A 6,000-nucleotide genomic window follows, 5' to 3' on the forward strand; every position below is an offset into this window, starting at 1 on the left:
GTTGGCACTCCGTCCAGGGTGTATCCTGCCTTGATGCCCGATGACGCCTGAGATAGGCACAGGCTCCACGTGACCCGAGAAGTTCGGATAAGCGGTAGAAAGTGAATGAATGAATGAATGAATGAATGAATGAATTCCATTGACTACACTAACTTAATAAAAGGATATATTTAATATGGGACATATCTGGGAAACATCCAAAAACTAAAGTCAGTATCCTTAGCAGGTGTAACATCAAGCGAGGACAGGCCATTATTACTGATAATACGGGATAACAAGTCAGCTCGAATCATGGTGGTGCGCTCGACAAGAAACACAGAACACAGTTGGGTAACACAAGTTGTAGCTCTTAATTGCTTAAACATAATTATCACAATTCGTAAAATTGTTCAACTGACTTTATACAGTATGTAACATTAGTTTTCATTCTCTCAGACTTCACAAATAATTAAACATAATTCAACTATTTTCATACATGAGAATTCCCTTCCCTTAATATTTAATAAACTGTAATTTATTCATTGAAAAATTACCCTTTTTGATATGCAAATTATGCACATGATATGCACATATTTATTAACCATTGTCTCATTATTAAAATAAATTAATGATATGGCATTAATGCATTTTTTTTTAACAAATTCCATTCTGATATTCAAAAATATACATATGAATAATCTTCTTAGAGTCGAAGTGTCCAGGTTTATACAACAGCACCGAAACACACACATTCCAGATCCCAGCACGGCCAAGACCAGCTTTTTCCCTTTATCCTGTTTTGTTAAGTGAAGTGAATAATGTTGTTTTGTGTGGGCTGTGGTTAAGTGAGCTCTCATTAGTGTCAGGTCTAATAGGTATCCAAATAAACAGATAAAGAAATAAAGGATGGTGTTGAGCTAAAACGAGGCTAAGGCTCCGGAAGGCTTATCAGCTCGTCGCTATCCAGCCCTAATCCGCCCCAGACCTGTCTGAGGGTTTCCTCAGAGCACGGCCATTGATTCAAACTCTTCTCAGATCAACTGTTTCCTTCAGTGTGTGTTTGATCAACAGGATTCGTTCCAAATCAAACACTCACCAAAAGGCTGTCTGGTGCAGCTACTAACAGCCTTGCTTTTGTCTCTGGGCTTTTCAAGAAAGAAGGAGGGAGCAAGGCTTGAAAAGGACATAGCAAGGATGCAGACTAATCCTATAATAATGGATGCAGAGACAGGGAGATGGAGAAAGAACTGAACCAGGCTTTATTTGGCTATCTGTCCCCATCTTTGCTCCGTAACATGAGAGACTGATAGCATAAAGTGGCTGTTAACGATGCCTTAATGGGCTGGACGCACTAGAATCGGACCATGAGTCCTTGCAAAGTAGTTCATTCTGGAGGAACACATTCAGAAATTCTAGTTAGTAAATAAGCAGTGGATTAGCCTTTGAAACACCATTGAAGAAACTGTATGTATTGCCGCTATCTGAAGAAAGGAAAAAGAACGGCTAAAAAAGGTCTTCTGTGACAGATCACCCAAAACAATTTAACTAGCTTGTGACTCAGGCTTATGGCAACAGTTTAGCCTGCTAGCTAGCACATGGTTATGAAGTCTTAAACAATATTTCCCTTAGATGTGTTGATGAATTGCTAAGAACAGTTATAACATCATCCTTTTTAGCACAAGCAGAGTTCCGTGGCAGCCGATAGGATGCTAATGTGACTGAATGTATTTAAAAAGCTTTCCTGACTAGCGTCAGAAGTGTTTACCTTGTATTTGCGAAGTTAGGTGCCTCTGGGAAATTCTCAAGCACATGTTTAAGATGGAGTGAGGTGAAATGGCACTCAAAGACAAACAAGTCTAGAATATCAAGCAGAAAGGTTTTTCCATTCGTTTCGAGCAGAAAAAGAAATCCGTCCTTCGTTTTAGATATAAACGAGCCTTGTTCATCTGAATATTCGAGCTCATCTGTATGCTGAGGATGAGTCACATAAACGAACTTCACAAATCAACCAGGTACAGTAGCGTTAGCTCAGGTTAGACGTTAGGTTAGCTAATGATGAATTGCATGGAGAAAATAAATAAATAAAATTTGGACATGGTGATTAAAAAAAAAAAAGATCAAAAATAATTAATAAAATAAATTCCAAGTTTTAAAAAAAATTTAATAAATGAATAAACAAACAAACACATGAATAGACTGAAAAGCCTCAGAAGAGCAGCCAAAGAGCTGCATGCAGCTTACGAGCCGAGCTCAGGTTCATGTTCTCTATCTCTGGTTTATTCAAACCTACAACCTGTTGTAATAAATGGGGCTCTGAATCCAACTAGTGTACATAAGAGGAAAGAAGCGCTTCTATTGCTTATAAAACACACAGTATACATCCTAAAAATGCATTTTATACTCGCCGGCTCACGTCTTGCTAATCCACCCTTACTGCAGGAAGTGTTACACGTAAAAACCAGTAATAATTTATAATCCTCTCCCAGAAGTGGATTGCTTCATGTTTTCCCTCTTTCCTCATATGCTCTATGGAGCTTTCGCTCAATTTTTGCTTTCTTATTAGGGATCAAAATCTTGATCTGGATTTTTTGGAATGCTGCTAAAATGGGAATGAATCCTAGAAACAGAAAAGGACATTGTCGGGATTCTGTTCTAGAGAAAATCAGGACTACAGTAGAAAGGAATGGGATCCTGTAGGGTGTGAGGTTTATTATCGTTTTGGTGTGAGTGAGCAGTTAGACACCAAACCTGCAAAACAAAGAATGACCTCAATCATTAACATGCATATACAGGATCCTTTAGACTACATAGTCAAAGGGCCTTTTTACGCCTGGTCACTTCATGTGTTGTCTCTGATCCGATAGCTATCTGATTTGTTAAAACTCCCCCATTTACATCAGGCCACATAAACGCGTCTCGGCGAATCGGACATCGATCCGATCTTTTTACTCCCGCCCAAAATGCAAATCTATTTTACCTCATTTCCGGGGTCATTGAAATGGAACACGCTTTGGTGTATGCAGTTGCCTCAAAAAACAGCATTTACTGTTTGCTACATTTTATGACCCAACTAGACACCTGGGTGAAAGATCGGAGCCAGCGCTGGTGGGAAAACATATTTGTTTCTGGCGCGATGCAATACTCGGGAGTCACCTGCGAGTGACGTACTTCCGTTTGGGAGGAGTATAGCGCTGACGTATGTGGCTTGAACAACCACATGCATTTACACCTGTCCAGTTTCATATGAAATGCTTCCCAGACCTCCTCCTGAAGGGGTTCGATGCGTCTCAAAACTGTTTCGGAGGGCATTTAGACCTGGTCTTTTTACCATCGGATAGCTATCGGATCACAGAAAACGCAAATCTTGTGGTTTAAAATGAGGCTAATTTGGGAAAATACTGTACCTAAAATATCCTTTGCAGGTACAGTTAGGTTGGACAGGCAAGAGGATGAAAAATCACAAACCATTTAGAAACCAAACCAATCTGTATCTCTTGACCTGCCTCACATCCTGTTTTCACCCCCCCCCCCCCCTCTCTCTCTCTCTCTCTCTCTCTCTCACACACACACACACACACACACACACACACACACACTGAGCAGAGTAATTAGATTAATGTGGCAGGACTGTGATGGAGGTCCTGCAGCATCAGCACCTGCCATCTTTCTCTCTCTCTGTAGTATTGATTTGAAAAGCTGCAGATTTTGAAAAGGTGGCAGTGGGAGATGAGAAAAGGGAGGAGGAAGACAAAGAGAAGGAGGAGGAGGTCAGAAGGGAAGCGAGGAGAAAGCTGAAGATATGAGACATAAAGCATAGCTCTCATGACTGCCTGTCATACACACAAAATGGGATTTATTCAGCTTTGGGCGAAAGAGATGCCAATCATCCATCTCTTCCTCACTTCCTCTGCCATTTTATCACAATTCAATTCAATTATAAGGTATAGAACTCAGTCCAGATTCATATTCATATGGAATAATTACAAATATATACCGGCTATGTTTTAGACAGGATATACCAGAACAATGTATTGTGGGCTATATCAATTTTTATCAGTTTTTGGGAAAGATCACAATGTATCTGTCACTTTTTTATCTACGTCGCATTTTTTCACTAGGCATCGTTGCGTCCGCCGCCTCGACGTTTAGCTAAATAACAGCTAGCTTACTAACTTCAATTTTGCTAGATAAGATATGAGGCTACGTTGTTTTGTCTAATCACCAGAATGACATCTGGCACTGTATAAAATACAAAGAAATGTTATGTCTACTTAAATTTGTAAACGTACACACATGTTTAGATCTCAAAATGTCCCTGTCATCCAATTGCAGAAAATGTTCTTTATTATTGGTACATAGATTATTACTATTTAGATTGGTTTTTACACTTTTTCACTTAAAAGCAGCACATTTTGTACTTATGCTCATTTGATGAGATCACAAGATAAACTTGAGAGCTTCAACATTCAAATTATTAGAGAATAAAATGGACACTGGGATCCAGATCCTGTGCAATGTTCCAGGGCCAACAGTAGAATATTTCAAGTCACTGTACTGGATAATATACGGAATGCACACCGGTTGGCGCTATTTTGTATTTTTTGTATTTATCCTGTGTGTTTTGTATCGATTTTGTCTCACACTGTTTGCACTAGGTTTCACACAATGCACTTTATGTGGCTAGGACAACTTAGTTTAAGAGAGGGAACAAGGCTTTATGTTTTATGTAGCACCATAGTCCTGGAAAAACCTCGTTTCATTTCATTATGTCCTGAGTCAGCTACAGTATATATGGCTGGAATGACAATAGAAGCTCCTTGACTTGACTTGACTTGACTTGACTTGACTTGACTTTAAGACGCCATGGGCAAACATTGTAAGAGCAATAATCAGCAAATAATACATAAATGAGGCTACATTAGCAGATACGTTAACAAGATGGTCAAAAAGGAAACTCAAAATGCAGGATATTGACACGGTTTTATAGAACCAGACAACCATATGCTTATACACTATAGACTATTTCAATAGTTCATGTCCATTCATTAAACATGCACAATTATTTAATGTAAAGCTGTCAAACAAAATGATTAGCTAGTAATTGACGAATCTCTGTGAGTATTCATTTGAAATGGTAACTCTGGGGTTATTGACCTCTGCTGGCAGGGAGGTGTGTTGTCCTGTGTTGTTGTGCTGATTTAAAAATATTGACAAGTTTTGCTGCTGGGAAATACATCTCTGAGAGCACGACAGTCCAAAAGAGTGCCATGTGCTAACATTATATTGTATAATACAATGCTAATGCTTATATTAATTTGCTGGTGTTGTAATATTCAGGACTCTATGTCCATTTGTCTGTCGTCTTCCATCACTATTTCTTTTTCCTCCTTCATTCCCTTTCACTCATCTCCAAGAATGAGTGGTACATGTGTGTGTGTGTGTGTGTGTGTGTGTGTGTGTGTGTGTGTGTGTGTGTGTGTGTGTGTGTGTGTGTGTGTGCTGTATGTGTTCCTACAGTGCCAAACACACACTTGAGTAAAGAAAACAGCGTTACTAAGTAGACCCTTGAGACAAAGCTAGCTAAAACCCAGCCTTGAAGACTGAGCTTGTGTGAGTGGTTTATGGTTTAGTGTGTGGAATTTTACGTGACTCAGCTAATACACAGCGGTTTGCAGTGTAGTATCTGGGTAGAAGGTAGTTCAAACATTTTAACAGAGCATGTGCTGAGCATAATGCAAAAAGAAATGAAAAATACGTTATGAAGTTCATCAGCATTAGAATTAACAGCGCACTGTTCCTGGAACGTTAATCGCAATCAAGTGCGTAATTAGTTCATTACGATTTTCTTGTGTTTTTTTTTTTTTTTTTACCACTCGTGAATACGAACTTGTGTCTCTGCAGGTGACCTGAATCAGATCTTGAATGTTGAGATTTTGATTAAACGTGGGTGCTGTAACAGTATAGAACAGATGAGCCCAGACCTGGAGTGTAGTATGATTACTACAGTAGTATAAATGAGTG

General features: G+C 39.1%; 1 protein-coding gene across 1 annotated transcript in view; it reads left to right on the forward strand.

Annotated features, from left to right (window-relative positions):
* The window catches only part of LOC113658376 (mannosyl-oligosaccharide 1,2-alpha-mannosidase IA), a 220,178-nt gene that overhangs the window by 138,570 nt on the left and 75,608 nt on the right, over positions 1 to 6,000 (forward strand). The window lies entirely within an intron of this gene.

Source organism: Tachysurus fulvidraco, chromosome 25 (assembly GCF_022655615.1).
Source record: "Tachysurus fulvidraco isolate hzauxx_2018 chromosome 25, HZAU_PFXX_2.0, whole genome shotgun sequence".
Lineage (NCBI taxonomy): Eukaryota > Metazoa > Chordata > Actinopteri > Siluriformes > Bagridae > Tachysurus > Tachysurus fulvidraco.